General features: G+C 28.4%; 1 protein-coding gene and 2 long non-coding RNA genes across 8 annotated transcripts in view; 1 reads left to right on the top strand and 2 right to left on the bottom strand.

Annotated features, from left to right (window-relative positions):
- Nucleotides 1-15517, top strand: part of LOC127279806 (voltage-dependent L-type calcium channel subunit beta-2) — a 63320-nt gene that overhangs the window by 14015 nt on the left and 33788 nt on the right. The gene's annotated exons all lie outside the window — the stretch shown is intronic.
- LOC127279823 (uncharacterized) lies at nt 3879-5035 on the bottom strand. The gene is made up of 3 exons (XR_007842709.1): nt 4573-5035; nt 4386-4485; nt 3879-4059 (listed from the first exon to the last, which is right to left on the bottom strand). It is a non-coding gene; the product is annotated as an uncharacterized LOC127279823 (long non-coding RNA).
- Nucleotides 7385-8459, bottom strand: LOC127279822 (uncharacterized). The gene is made up of 3 exons (XR_007842708.1): nt 8306-8459; nt 8116-8212; nt 7385-7986 (listed from the first exon to the last, which is right to left on the bottom strand). It is a non-coding gene; the product is annotated as an uncharacterized LOC127279822 (long non-coding RNA).

Raw genomic sequence — 15517 nt, 5'->3', positions numbered from 1 at the left:
GTAAAAATGTTTACTAATTTAAATTAGTGACTCACTTTTTGCTTATGAATTAGTAAAATTTTACTAATTCAGATTTAGAGAATAAAAAATGTCATAAAATGCTATAAATGTATTTTCACTAGTTTTTTAAAAATTTTAAATATGATAACCAGGCCTGGCCTTGGTCGGGCCCATAGAAATTTACTAACCCGGGTCCAGAACAGGAAATCGGATCAGGGCCAGGTCGGTAATCGGGATGAAAAGTGTCAATTTCTGCACGGGACTAAATAAAATAAGCTACTGTTGATAAAAATTGCGATTTTTGTCTGTTATAAAAAAAGGTCAAAATGTTAAAAAAAAAATAACAATAAATTTTAACTCAACATAATTTTTTCCGAAAGTGTATAACTAGATCATCTAAAAATGTTCAAAATTTATTGCATTTTTTTTTCATTACAATCATTTTTCAGTTTTGAGGTTATGTTAGGGCCTCCATCCTTTTTAAAGTATATGTACTATAGTCTATAATGTTGTTGCAATAACTTAAAACTCATTACTTGGGGATTTTCGGGGAAACTGATTACGAATCCAATATGTCGGATTTTTTTAAAGTTTATCAAATTGAGCGTCCCAATTCCATAACTTGTTCGATGCTCAGACGCACGCTCTGTTGGTAGTCGGGTAGCAGTAAGCGGCAATGGCTCTCCCACTGCTACTCAACTACCATCAGAGCGAGCGTCCGAGCGACGAACGAGTTATAGAATTGGGACGCTCAATTTAACTAAATTATTCACTTACAATCAATATTTTTCATTTTTAATTGCAAAAAATGGAAAATGTTGGTTGCGTAAAAAATCAATTTCTATCATTTTTTTTTCAAAAGAGGTACGATTTATCACAAGATTAGTCCTACTTAAATATATTATTGTTATGTAAATGGATATATTTCTTATTCCAATCTAATTTACAGTAACTCAAAAAGATTATTTCGGGACGCATGTATAAGCTCAAAAACAAATTTGTTAGAAGTTATATTTGATAGAATTTTAATCAGCAGAATATTAATTTGCAAGAAAGTCAATTTAATCAAATTTTAATTTGGTAGAAAATCAATTTGATCGAATTTTAATTTGACAGAAATTCAATTTGGTCGAATTTAAATTTGCCAGAAATTAAATTTCACCGAATTTAAATTTTCCCGAAACGTTGTTTTTTAGAATACTAATAGTGCAGAAAAACAATTTGACAGAAATCTACTTTACCAGAATGTATATTTGTTCGAATATTAATTTCCCAGAAAGATAATTTGACCGAAAATTAATTTGGCAGAATTCCAATTTGATCGAATTTTAATTTGACAGAAAGTCAATTTCATCGAATTTTAATTTGTCAGAAAATCAATTTAATCGAAATTTATATTGTGCGAAACGTTTTCTCAAAGAATTTTAATTTTGCAGAAAGGTAATTTAATAGAATCCTAATATAGTGAGAATCAAAATTTGACAGAAATTTACTTTACCAGAAAGTATATTTGCAAATTAAAACATTACTCTCTAAATTTGAATCAGTGAAAAAGTCACTGGTCTCAAGTCAGTCGCTAAATTCTAGCTATTTGAATCAGTAACAATTCACTGATTTTCAGTCAAAGTAATTGATTCTCCAGTGAAATGTCACTAACTGTCAGTGAAAACCACTGATTCAAATAGCTAGAATTTAGCTACTGATTTGAGAGCAATGACTTTTTCACTGATTCATATTTAGAGAGTAATGTATTAATTTGCAAATACTTCAAAAATTACCACTTGTATGTAAAAAATTGTAAATATTAATTTTGTAAAGAACAAAATTACTTCCAAACTTTGTTTGAAAAATTTTGTCATACATTTATTAACTTTCATTTAGGTATAATTGAAAAAATGGAAAATGTTGATTGTAAAAAATAAATTTTTAGCACTTTTGGAAAATTTAGTTCGAATTATTGCCAAATTCCGCTTAATGAAATATATAAAGAGATTGTAAAGATGAATAATTTTGAATTTAACTATTAAAGCGTTTGCCCAAGCATCAGTTTAGTTATTTGATCGGGACCTTCAATTAATGAAAATTATTTATTTATAAGAAAAACATTTTAAATGTTTCCTGAAAAAATTTAGTTCTTCAACTAATACCGTTTCTGTATTAACTGCATCATATATTTGTATATCATAAAAGTTGCAAACATCTTATTTTTTATTAAATAAATTACCAGAACGAATTTACACTTTGAAAACAAATTTTATGAAAAGAAATCCCTTTGGTTTATAAACGAAGGTGGACGCATGAGAGTTATTTAAGCTTTAAAATTTTCAAGTTCTGCTTTGTAGGTAGAACTGGAAATATAGTATAGTAATACATAGTACTTTTATTAAGTTTTCACATTTGCGCTACACATGTTGAAATAAATTTTATGGTTCATTCATGCAGCACCGTTCTATACTGATTGTAAAAACTACCTGAAATGGTCAAAAAGGAAACTATTTCCTTAAATAAAATTTTAAAAAGCCAAAAATAATTATTTTTTACTTTTATAAACTTGACAAATATTCGTTTTAAAAATAATAAATGACACATTTTAAGGGTGCTTTTCAAAAAGGAAAAATCATTTATAAATTTGGAATCTTAAAACGTTACTCATTTACGAATGCCTTTAAGAATGTAGAAAGTTACTAATATTAAAGTCTGAAAAATAATTTTGAGCAAGTAAATGTTACTTTTAATTTTTAGAGCCGCAGTCGCCAGACTAACCAACACTTATCGTAGATCTAAAAGAATTAAAGTAGTAATCTAAAAGAATTAAAAGAATTTTGATGTTAAATATCGAAATTCGTGTGAACCCCTGTAGCGATATTTCGAGGACGATTTAAAAGGTTACCGGTGTAAATAATTCGAAATGTCTCAAGTTTAATCTGGGATTGTCTCGTTATTGTGGCCAATCGTGAAGGAGAGGAGTGGAAAGAGATATGGTCCGACTGAGAAGTGAGGGGAAAAGAGGTCTCATGCTCCCGGCTAATAAAGAATTTATGGTTCTCGTTACCGGTACGGTTTCTACGAATTAACGTCGATTGCCGTGTACACACACCACGGTAAAAACGTAAAAACTAGATAGCGAATTCATGAATAACTTAAAACAGTTTCGACGCACCTGGCCTCGTCTCGATTATAACATGGCCTCTTGTAACAAAGATGGTCTTCTTTTCGAAAAGTCTATTTCCTTATTTACAACATTTTAATTTTATATATTATCCGAATTAATTGAACTAATAATTCAGGGTTACGTTAAACAATTTCAAGTATGATAAAAAGCAGTCTGCTATTCTTCTTAGACACAAAGGTATTTCAAAATGAGACATTTTCTAAACCAATCATTAGACCATAACAATTAGCTAAAATTGGTTCAACATTGGTCGCCAGCAATCGGCCTCTAAAGTCAACTTGCCAGAAGCGCTATTGAATTGGTAAATTAATATGAATAGCATACTAGAAAGCAATTCGAAGGCAAATGCATTAAAATATTTTTTGATACATACATCTGTAAATATCGAAATGACGTAAGAAGTTGAAAGTCTAAGAGGGAGGAGCAAATAAGAGGTACATACCTACTTTTGTGGTTATACCGACCTTAGTAGCACATAAATCTACCGCATCCAAATATACGTTCCCGTGTAATATAGTATACATATATAGTTTCATCTTTCTTGGACGCGGAACATCGACATACATACCACATTTATTTTCTTTCTTTAATCCTAACTCTCCTTTGTTTCTGTATTCTTCTTTTTATACCTGAAAGTTGAATTGTAGGGATAAAATTATTGGAAATACATATATGTAAGGTATATTATTATTTATTCAGACCCTCTTTCTCATGGCATGTGACATTAATAGCGACATGTAATTTTCACTTTTTTCATGTGCTGCTTTTAAAAAATTTCATTAAATTCATCCTTTGACCCGAATCACACCAGATTGCATTTTAATGCATAAAAACTTCTTTTTAGCACACCGACAACATAAGTATTATTTTAGAGACGGAGACTAAACCTGTAGAGATAAAAATACAGGCCTTAACTGAAAACCTACATCCTGCTTTTTTGGTATTTAATATAAAATTTTAGGCGATTTTAGATAAATTTCTACCAAGTTATGCTTAAAATTAATTTAGAAATCAAACTTTTGGAAAATATTTCATTTTTATTTTTTAAAATGAATATTATTAAACTGTATGAAACTTTCAAAGTAGATCCTATTGTCATAAGAGTACTAAACAGAATCGTTATAGATTTGGACTGACTAATGTGTTGTCGAATTCACTACATGTACCATTAATTATTATTTTTATTAATTAATTAAATTATTAATAAACTAACCAGTTTATTATTCAGCCTATTATTCTATTTTGTTGTAAATAAAAGAAATCCACTTCAAATATTTTCATTTTTATTATTTTCAGCAGGTGGCAACCGAAACCTATAACCAAAAGAAACGACTTTTTAAGTAACCGATACTGTAATTTTTTAATAAGAATACGAAAACGTAAACATTTTAATGACATACCAATGAGTAAAATCACCGAACTGTAGATCTACTAAAGGGCGAAAAATCCGCAGCGAACTAGCGAATAAGCGACTGTCGCTATACAGCTGAATTTTTTCAGCAAAATTATAACAACAAAGTCAAGATTTCAAACAGCACTAACGATTTTTTGAAATCTATTACCATACAATTTTTATAAACAATCCTTAGATTTAATACATTTAACAAACAGGATGGAGGCCCAAACACAAACTCAAGACTGAAAAATAGTTTTTAACGCAAAAAAAATGTAATTTAAATTAATTTCAAACAATTTTATAAGAACTAGTTGCACACTTTTTGGAAAAAATTATATTGACTTAAAATCTTGTGTTAAATAATTATTTTTTAACAAATTTAATTTTTTTTCTTTCAGCTTAGAATTGCTTCTATTTGTCGTTAAGCAAGATTTATTCGTACATTCGATATGTACCTCAAGTTCTGATCGTACAAATTAACGAAAAATTTGTTTACTATATTTTTAATTTCAAATTTTATTATAAAATATCGTTTTCTGTATGAAAAAATAAATTAATAATTTATTAACTTTTTTTATTTTTCATTATTGTATTAATTTTTAAAAATTTATAAACCAAAGAAATGATTTCATATTCATTTGAACGTTCAGAACTTCTGGCTCATTATTCGATTCAATTCATAACAATTGGTTTGCGTTTGCTGGGTGAGCTTATTTTATTCAGTGACACATTATCTACTACAATCATAAACTTTTTTCAATAGTTAAAAATATGTTGTTAAAAAATTATAAACAATACAAATTTTATTTACTAGATAATTTTTTTACAACTGAAAAAAGTTTACAATTGTAGAGAACTCTTTTAATCTGAATCTAAGTGAAAAGTGGGTCACTGATTTAAAATTAGTGAAATTTCACTGATTCAACTAATGATCTTCACTGAAAATCAGTGAAAAGTGAGTCACTAAATTGTAAACAGTGAAGATTCTCACTGATTCATATTACGAGAGAATGTTTATGATTTTTGTCTGTTCTGAAAGAAAAAATTCAAAATGTTTAAAAATAATTAAAACATTTTAACTTAACTCAATTTTTTCTGAAAGATATAATTCTAAAATTATTTGAAATTAATTTTTATTACATTTTTAAGTTTTGAGGTTATGTTAGGGCCTTTATCCTTTTAAATGGATATCCAGTTATTATGTGCATAAAATAAAAGATGCTTTATACTTAACTGTATACATATACGTATAATAATTTACCATTCTTTAAATATTTTGTTTGTTTAAAAAGAAACGTGCTCTACTGTTTTTATAGAAATTCTATTACATATAGTCAACTTGTAGAGCATATTTACAAGTATACCTAAATTGAAATTCATTAAATTTGCATGTTTATTTTTTAAAAAATCTTGTCAATAGCTATATTATACACATGTATAAGTGTGGAATTAAGAACTTATTATTTATTATATACATATACCTACCTCAAATATACTCAACTTATTTGTATGTACAGAAAAAACTTTGTGATCTGACTGTCATGCGACTACCTTAAACCGCAGGGCCGCAGGAAGTCTTTTATCTGTATTCGTGCATTAACCAATAAGTTGAATTTTCACTGTTCAACCTTTTCCAACTTAAGTCTTAAGCTCCTGTCGGAGACAATAACACATTCCACTTTATTAAAATATAATATGTGGAGAATCGAGTTTTCAGTTGTAATTTTAGTAAAATTAAAATCTTGAATTTTATTCCTTAATTAAATCACTTGGCCCTATATAATTTTCATAATATTCAAAAAAGAATTCTTAAATAGAGATCTGTTTGAACGATTTTGTTGAATTTCACAGTTTGTAGTTTTATTTTAATATATGTCAAATATCTATCACTTTTATTTAAAAATATATTATTTGCTAGAATGAAAATTATAATATTTATGTTTGATACGTTTGATATTTAACCTTAAGGGTTAGTTTATAATAGGCACATGTTAATTTCCACTGGGATTCCAGTAGAACGTCCGAAATATGCCATATCTTTATATTTTTGACACCTGCTTTACCCTGCTTTTCTCTATATTTTGGTTCCCTGCTATGTATCGAAAAAGCTACCATTCCCTGTAAAGTGTCACAATTCAGATGATCCACGGATTATTTTCTATATTGTCAATAAGACATTAACATGATTATTAACCTAAAAAATTATTTTTCGTGTGTGTATGATTGTATACTAAAAATATCTTTGTATCTTTGTTTGGAATATTTTAAAGTGTGAGAAAAAAAATTTGTTTGATATAATAAAAAAACGGTAATAAGTTTATGTCAAGACATTTGTCATTTTCTACACAGTATTTAAATAAGACTGGAAATTTAGGAACGTGTGCAACCATATAGAAATGCACAATATTGTGCTCAGTAATGTAGCTCCCAGGATAAATTCTTTTAAAATAGTTCGTTATAATCTGTAGAGAAACGTACGTAGCACGTATTTCAATTCAATAATCCTCGGATGCGGTGTGTGACTTATTTACTCTTAGAATCTGAATCAGGTAAAATTTACGTCTTCGGAAAAAAACTTAATATGTACAAGCATATTGAAGAAGGACATATCATTCGGTAATACATTCGCTTCGTATACAATATATTTTTATCTAATATAATCAGTAATATTTTAAACATTTTATTATGTTTTAAAAACATAATTTTAAATACTAATAAAATTATTCAATCAAGTTTAATTTTTTATAAATTTTTTATTAATAAGTACAAAGGGCAACCCTTTATAAAAAAAAACTATTTCTAGTTTTATTGTCACACTCGTCCATAAAATTATACATATATTGTATGCGGGGAAAAAACCCATGACACAGTAGGGTAAATTTATATTGGGATTGGAATTTTACAGCGCTATTTAAAATCGTTTTACACAGTATTGTAAATTTACAATCTTTTATTTCTAACCTCAAAATTATTAATATTGACAAACTGAGGGCAGTAAAATTATATAATTTTGTAACAGAATCTTGTAATTCTACTATTGAAATATGTAGTAAATTTAAAACCTAACCTCAATTTTGTGTCAGTATTCGAATGACAGTAGTATCACTTATAATTATGTCAGTATTTCACGATTTGTTAAAATTTTCTATAACTAAAATTATATGTACATATAACGTTTCAATTTTTGAATCATATAATTTTACTCTTTCATCAATACACCCCCATGAGATTTTCGTGGAGCTTTTTTTCTTGAAAGTTTCACCTGAGGCGGTAGAAAAAACAGTAGTTCAACTATAGTAAACGTCGGCATAATATGTATATGTATATGCTTAAATGTTGTAATTTCTGGTAGAAGACCTATATAAATCCGATCCTTGTGGTGTGGTATGGTGCTTAACAGACTTCTTCTTCTTCTTTCCTAAAACGAACGATGCGCGGTAACCACATGTTCTTATGGTCAACTTTGATTGTAAGCACACTACATAGTAACCATCAGAAAAATTTCACATTTAAGACCAATGAAAATTTTTCTTCTTTTTCACCTTACCCTTTTCTCCTATGGAAAGCATTATGTTGAATCTAAAGTTTTTCAACTTTTAAAAATATATGTATTTTTTATTAGCACAGATAAAAGTGCACTTATTCTGAAATTAAAAATTAGAATATTGTGCCATGAGCGAGAAAAAAAGTGAAATAGACGAGAATTATATTTGACACCCAATGTATTGTGTACTTACTGAAGGTATACCGAAAAGAGAGCAAAAGGAAACGGAATGCGGTATAGTTCGTCAGTTTAGGTTAGGGTCCGGGGTAGTTTGACTTCACTGGTCTGATGCAGCAAACAGAGTAGTGTTGTTTAACTTAGAAAAAGAGAGAGGACCACAATATATGTGAGAGCGAGAGGAACTGTGGGTAAGAAAAAGAGAAATGTATGGTCTGGACTATCGTAATCCCAAAGGAGGGAGGAAGATGCTGAATGATGGAATAGAAAATGATAGCAAGTATAGGAATTCTGTAAAGTGGGTTCAGAGACTGCCAGCAAGAGTGACGAGGGTATGATGTTCATTTGAATATCCACCCGCAGGTATAATATGTGTTTTCACTATGTCACATCGTCTACTATTTTTTTCTCTTAAATACTTAATACTATTAAGTTAGTATATGTCTATTGATACATTTCAAATATATTGTGTCTGATCAGTAAAGTGAAAATAAAAATTTACACAACATTGCACCAATGTTGCTGTGCAAGGTTCGAAATATTAAAACCAAAATCATATCTAAACAGCACAGAAATACGAAGGTGCCTTTTACAGGACGTGATTGTTGTTTCCACAGATCTTTTGTTTTCAGTTCTACACAAACTTGCACCAAAAATAATTTGGTAGGGTAAGTGTATGAATTACTGCTGATGCGCCAATTACTGCGATTTTTATAAAATTAGTAAAACTTAGTAATTGAGAACATAAAACTATTTCAAAATGACTTTAAAACTTATTCCAAATGATATTTGATATTATATCCACTATGCATATTTCGACTATTATCAAATTATTTATTCAAGTTACAATTGAACCTATCACAGTAATTAGAGCATGCGTATATTTTTTTCATGCTGCTATTACTGTGGTCTATTCAGTCAACCTAACCTCTAAATCAACACTTTTAGCGTTGCAGTAATACCAGCATATGCCATTTTTAAAAAAGTTAATATTTTTAATAATATATTTGTTATTTCTTCAAGTTTAAAGTATCATCGTTTCTATTTTAATAGACACTAATAGTGATTTAACAAAAAGAATTAAATCATTATTTCATTTACATTTTTATTATTTTATCATTAAAGTCGGTCTCGGGTTGTACATCACAGTAATTGGGACATTTACCCTACATTTTACCAAAATTTTGCCAAGTGCAAGGGTTTGTTGGAAGGTTTACTATAACCATCATTGTTAAATTCCCAGTAAAAAAATCTAACTAAAATGAATTGAAATTAATGAATGTTTGGCAGTTTAATAAAGCCTTGTCAAATTCAGGGGAATTTGTCGCTAAGTGAGATTCACCGAAGCCCTTCGTGAATTCAATCCAATCCGCGTTAACCCTTTTTTTAACTAAATCTAAATGTTTCAACTAAGTCTTGAGGTCCTCTTTATCGTAAATTTTATTGACATCCACAATTAGCGAACACTAGTAAATTTTACATAGAAATAATAAACAAGTTCGAATATATAAAAAATACTTATAGGTACAGCTTAAGTATATTTATTCTTGTAAATCATTTATGTAATAGAAATCGATAAATATTTAACTGCTTATTTTGTTCATTAAATAATAATCACATTAAAATTTCACTCCACTTTGACATAACAAACCTGGCAGTTTTTAGAAATTATTATTTCTTGTGTTAACCCTTGAGAATATCATACAGAAAGTGAGTCGCTAATTCAAATTAGTTAAAAATTTTATTAATTCAGAATTAGAGAGTACTATAGGTATTTAATTTTTAATAAAATTTTTTTAATTTCGACACCGAACACAACAGAGAAATTGACATGACGCGAAACACAAGCAATGCTACAATTAGTTTGTGTCATTACCCGCGAATATACTTTTTATTAACAAAGATAATTTTTTTTACCATGTTAGAATTATTACAACTTTCTAAACTTAATTCATATTACTTAAAATTTAATTAATTCAACCATACTATTTTTAAATTGATTTATTTTAGTAGCATTAATGTATTGATATTGACTATATTACTGTGTTGGTGTTCCAATTACATATTTAACATTTAACCAAATTTTTAACGTCTATTTCTAATCTTTTTATAATAAATTATAAATTATTAGTAAAAAATAATAGAAAGACAAATTATTAAAAAATAAAGAAAAGTAAACGATCACTGATTATTAATATTTCTCTATTGAAAGTTCCTGTACAAGATTTAAAAAATTTTCCTGGGATATATTTAGTAGCCGAACTCCTACCAGTTCTGGTCAGTTCCTGTACAGGAAATTGTAATTGTTCTTTATATAAAAAGATCCTGCTTTGAATATGTTTTAGTTTTTCTCCGTTTTTATTTGAAAAAAAAACATTGAACCGCTTTTGTTTTCGAAGGGTAAATTGAAAGTGACTTTTCTGATATCCATATGATAATACAAAATATATTCATTTTTAATAGAATGCAAAAAAAATAGTAAATTAATATGATAGCTTTGTTTAGCATTATTTGTTATTTCTCTTTATAAGAAAAAAATAAATTGAAAAGATATATACGTATGTACTAGAGAGGATGCACTTGGATGCTGTTAACTTTCAGAGTGTATATAGAAAAATTTGTGGATCCCTTATTGTATCCCATTGCTAGTGCCGCACCTACACTATGCTCCACCCACGTATGTGAATCGAGTAATCAGAATGCCGGTTGGACGAACAGGTCCTGTTCTGGGTAAAAGAAGGGAGAAGGTTTTGGAAGTTGCAAAACCTGTATCAACCGAGACTAGACCCAAAATTTTAAAGATTGTGATACCTTAGGTATACATACCTCCAAAATACTGCCTTACCATTTACAAATCACAAAAAGCCTGACTCTCAATTTAACATTATCCTAAAAATATTGAGATGATTATATGAATTTCATCATTTTTAAAATATTTAGGCATTGACGCACTGAATTATTAAATACATTTTAACGATTTATAAACGTCACTTCTTTTATCACAAAATCAACCATATCATTTTCATTTGTAGAATAAAATGCAATTTCATTTTTTTAATTTTTCTTTTTAACTTGTAAAATAACACTTTATACAACATATTTTTCAAAGTTTAATTTGAAGTTTACTTTAAAAAAAAGGAAAATATTTTGTCTGCTCTAGAGGATCAAAGAGTAGAAATTAATTAAAAAAATTTGTTAACGTTTTATGTATAAAAAATATACTTGTTATAGTATTATTACACAATGAAAAAAAAGTTCTAGTTGAACTTATTAGATGCATCTGGTTAAAAAATTTTTAGTTATGTTAACAAACCAAAAATGGCCAATAAGACTTGACATTTAATTGACTGGTTAATTTCTGCTATGATCAACTATAGAATTAATAACAAAAAAAATGTTACTAGAAAAATTCTAGTTTAATTGACCGGAAATTTAACCAGAATTTTTCAACTTTAATTTTTAATATTTTTAACCAGAAAAAGTAATAAAGGTATATATTTAAAATTTTATTCTTGTTAGATTAACCAGTAATTTTTTTCAGTACAATTTTATTGTGAAAATTTTTTTAAAAAGTTTGAATTAATTTGGATTTACTAAGTAATTATTACTCATTTAAAATAAGTAAACTATTTTAAGCGCAACATTTCCTAAATAAATAGATTTTTGTATATATGAAATCATCTTTTGAATGCAACATAAAGCAACAGAAAATTTTCTCTTTTTAAAGAAGGTCAGGTGAAATTCTTTTGAAATTAGAAATGTGCATTAACTGAAAAGTTGTCGGGCAAATGACTTTTGCTTCTCGAAGTTATAGGCATGCGGAAAGAGTGATTTTTCTTCCGATCTAAATGTCTATTGTTCGTTGAACGGTAAAACGGAATTCCTTGAAAATGCAAAGTTAAACTCCGCAGGTAAACCTGGGGTCCCTTCATTGTTGTAAATCTCTTAAAATAACGCGTTCGACCTGTACAGCCTCTTTCTCCTGCGTTTTCCCCAACGTCAGTCAGTACTCAAGAAAGCTTTAAATTTTTGATTTCCGATAAAATCTTTGGGTCACCAGCACGAACAAGTGCCATTGTCCAAAATGACTAGAATTTTTCAAAATTACAAACACTAAAAGAAAACAATTTCATCTCTCAGAATACTAATGTTAAACACGTAACCGTTTTAATTTATATTTAAGGGAAGGAACTAGTGATGTAGTTATTTAGACGCTAAAATTAAATTTCATTGCAATACTAAACATTTGAAAGAAAAAAAAATCCAATAATGTTTAAAACATTATTTTCGTTACTTAACTATTATTAGATAATTTTTATTCGAATGAAATCGAATGAATAATTTGCATATTAACAACAAATATCATATTAATTGAATTAAATGTATTTATTTTTTTCTCTTGTTTTCAGACTGAGAAATTATAAAAATCGTAAAAAGTAGAAAAATAAGTATAGGCATTGTTCATACGTAGAGGAACATTTTTGCCTTTGAAACAATAATCTTAAAATCGTAAGAAATGCTTTTTCTTGGAATTAAAAGAGTAGATAGATAGGGTCTCCGATTGGTCAGTATATTGGGTGGAGGCCCAAAAGCGTATTGCGATGCGGCAAATTCACAATGCGGGCGCTAATGTCCGAGCCTTAAGGCTCTCGACTTTAGTGCTTTACAGCGGCCATAATTTCTTTTTGTAAAGAATCCTCAGGTAGAAGAAGGTCGAACTTCGCAAGACCAAAACGCATATATGTATGTATGTATATACACATTTACAATGGGTATTCAGTTTTTTTCAATTCTAATACTCACTTTAATTCATCGCAGCACATACAACTGTACATAAATTTTCCATTTTCAAAACCTACATAAAGAATGCGATGATATTATAAAAAATCATTTTTATGTATCAAGTCGTATTTAAAAAAAAGATTTAATTTTATTCCCTGTTTTATTGCATTTATAATGATTGAGTGTTTTTCTGCCTTAATAATTGACGATTGGATGAAAAAAGATAAAGAAATACATTCATTGTAGTGTCTACATCCCCCTCGATACCTCACACCTTCTTCTTTCTTGCATTCTCCCGGAGCGTCCGCTAAAACCTATAAAACAAAAAGAAGTAACACGCAGGTCTCAAGGATAACAGGCCGCCATGTTGCGAACAATTGACCGTTTCTGTTGCAGCAGCTGTCTCTACCATTTCATTTTTTACTTCATTTACCACGCCTTGTCATAAAAGTAGGGCTTTTACAGAAATTCCAAAATAAGGGCAATTGACTTCTTTTTTTTCTTGACAAGCTCAAGCGAAGACTACACCCTTAATTGTATGAAAATGTATATTTCAAATGAAATTTTCCAAGATAAACTTTGCATAAACAGACCGTCCTGTGTGGTCTATAAAAATTTACGCCCATCACTATTTCTAAAAATAAAAATACATATTTAAGATGATTAAGTTTACAAGTGATAATAATGCAGCAGATAAGTCTTAAAAATCGTGATCGCTTCTAGCAAGCGTGTTCAGGACTCCACTAAATGCCTTATGACCTTGACTGAAACCTGGGATGGGGTTCACTTCTGCATTCGCAGACTCTTTCCATCAAGGACATTACAAAAATACATTAGACACCCAAATGCTTAAAGCATCTACCTCTATGTTCAAAATCTCACACTGGCATATAACATGCATTAATAATTTAACATTCAATTTTAAATATTTCATTTTAATCTGTGAATTAACATTTTATTTTCAAATTATAATTTAATTAAGTCGAAATTATTGTGAAAAAATCATAAAGTTGCTAATGACACAAGTAAAAAATGAATAAAAAATAGCACGACCGAACGAATTAAATAAATTCAATTTCAATTTCTTCATCGCTATAGTTGCTTCTTTCTAGTTTGTACCTGTCTGTATATTAATGAAAAGGTGCGTTTTTTCAGGGTTCGAAAACATAGCAATGTTTGCTTTTTTGGCCAACATTTAATTCATGTCCTATGACGCTCCACGGTGAAAGGGATCTAAGGCGGCAAATACATTAGGCTCATTTCTTCTTTCACGTTCACATAGAAATAAGCCTAACATATTTGCCACGATAGGTCCCTTTTACCGTGGGGCGTTAAGAAATAAATAAATATTTCTTCTATTTAAAAAAAAATTAAATTACATGCTGATAATATTTTTATATGATTTTTTATGTCGATGTAGATATTAGAAATATTTTTAATTTTAACATTAGTATTTCTAATTTAATTAATTTTAATTAATATTTATATTGGAAGTGAAAATAGTTATAATAATATTATATTATACCTATTTTTAAACATTTTTTAGAAAAAAAATCCCAAGTAGCACGTAATGTTACTGTAATATTAAAATGTCCTCCTCATGGTAATATTACTGGTTAATATTAAAGTAACATTACAGTAATATTAACCGGCATAATATTAGAGTAATATTGCAAAAAATTTCAAAAACCGCTTAAAAATATTACTCGGTTTTTAATTAATTTAACTTTTCATTTAAATTTTCTTCTTTTAATTTTATATTTTTCTTTTCACCTTTAAATCTTAATAATAACAGTCTAAATAAAATATATAGTTTCATTCAAAAAAAATTGTTTTGCGTTACTTAAAATTTCAGACACTTTTTCCTTAGCACACCTAGAAAGTATTACCTGGAGCAGAGATAAGTTTCACTGGAATAGCGAAAACTTTCACTATTACAGTGAAACTTATCTCTATTCCAGTTAAAGGTTTCTTTTCGTATACAATAAATGACATAACTGCAGTAATCTAGTAGTACTGATTTTGAATACAATATAATACAAAAATTTAATACTGAACCAGTACTGGTGCCAATTCTGGTAACCAATACTGGTAAAATGTTATCATTCCAAAGTTGCGCCAAATCTGTCGCTAATACTGGGTGCTAGTACTGCGCCAGTAGTAAATTTTTGGTTGTGATGGAAATCTTTATCAAAAGAAAACTTACATATTCTATTTTTTTAATTTGTAAAGCGTATAATGGCCATTTCAGAAGATTGTGAGGAATTATGTAATTAATTCTCAGGTATTTCAGGTGTTAAAATATCTATGAATTGAGAATCATTTATACTGTAAATCCATTTAATTTAGAAAAATATGTAAAACGAAAATATTTAAGAAATATCTGAAATATCACCAAACAATAAAACTCTTTATTTTCAAGTTTTAAATAAATTTGGATTATAAC

This window comes from Leptopilina boulardi, unplaced genomic scaffold (assembly GCF_019393585.1).
Source record: "Leptopilina boulardi isolate dan_hultmark-lab unplaced genomic scaffold, ZJU_Lbou_2.1 LbouV2_223, whole genome shotgun sequence".
Lineage (NCBI taxonomy): Eukaryota > Metazoa > Arthropoda > Insecta > Hymenoptera > Figitidae > Leptopilina > Leptopilina boulardi.
Note: the sequence above shows the minus strand (reverse complement) of the source record. Positions and strands in the feature narration are given on the sequence as shown.